General features: G+C 35.1%; 1 protein-coding gene across 1 annotated transcript in view; it reads right to left on the reverse strand.

Moving 5' to 3' along the window:
* smim19 (small integral membrane protein 19) overlaps positions 1 to 336 on the reverse strand; it is a 6,615-nt gene that overhangs the window by 2,918 nt on the left and 3,361 nt on the right. The gene's annotated exons all lie outside the window — the stretch shown is intronic.

A 336-nucleotide genomic window follows, 5' to 3' on the forward strand; every position in this document is an offset into this window, starting at 1 on the left:
TCGAGGTATTTGGTCAAAAATATTGTAATATTTGGTTTTCTCCATATCGCCCAGCCCTAAATACATGTGTATATGTAGTAGGGGGTCCCTGTTCCGTCTCTCTTTCAGTTCAAAAACGTCAAATACCCCTGATTTAGATCATTAAACTAAAACATCAGTTATGATGGGATTACATAACCTGCGGCGGAAAAAATATTCAGATCCTTTACTTAAGTAAAAGTACTATAATATACAGTGCAGTGCAGTAAAATCTCAATGTGTAAAGTAAAGCTGTCAGATGAATGAAGTAAAAAGTAGAATATGTCTCTCTGAAATGTAGCGGAGTAGAAGTAGAAA

The sequence above is a fragment of the Etheostoma spectabile genome, unplaced genomic scaffold, assembly GCF_008692095.1.
Source record: "Etheostoma spectabile isolate EspeVRDwgs_2016 unplaced genomic scaffold, UIUC_Espe_1.0 scaffold273, whole genome shotgun sequence".
Lineage (NCBI taxonomy): Eukaryota > Metazoa > Chordata > Actinopteri > Perciformes > Percidae > Etheostoma > Etheostoma spectabile.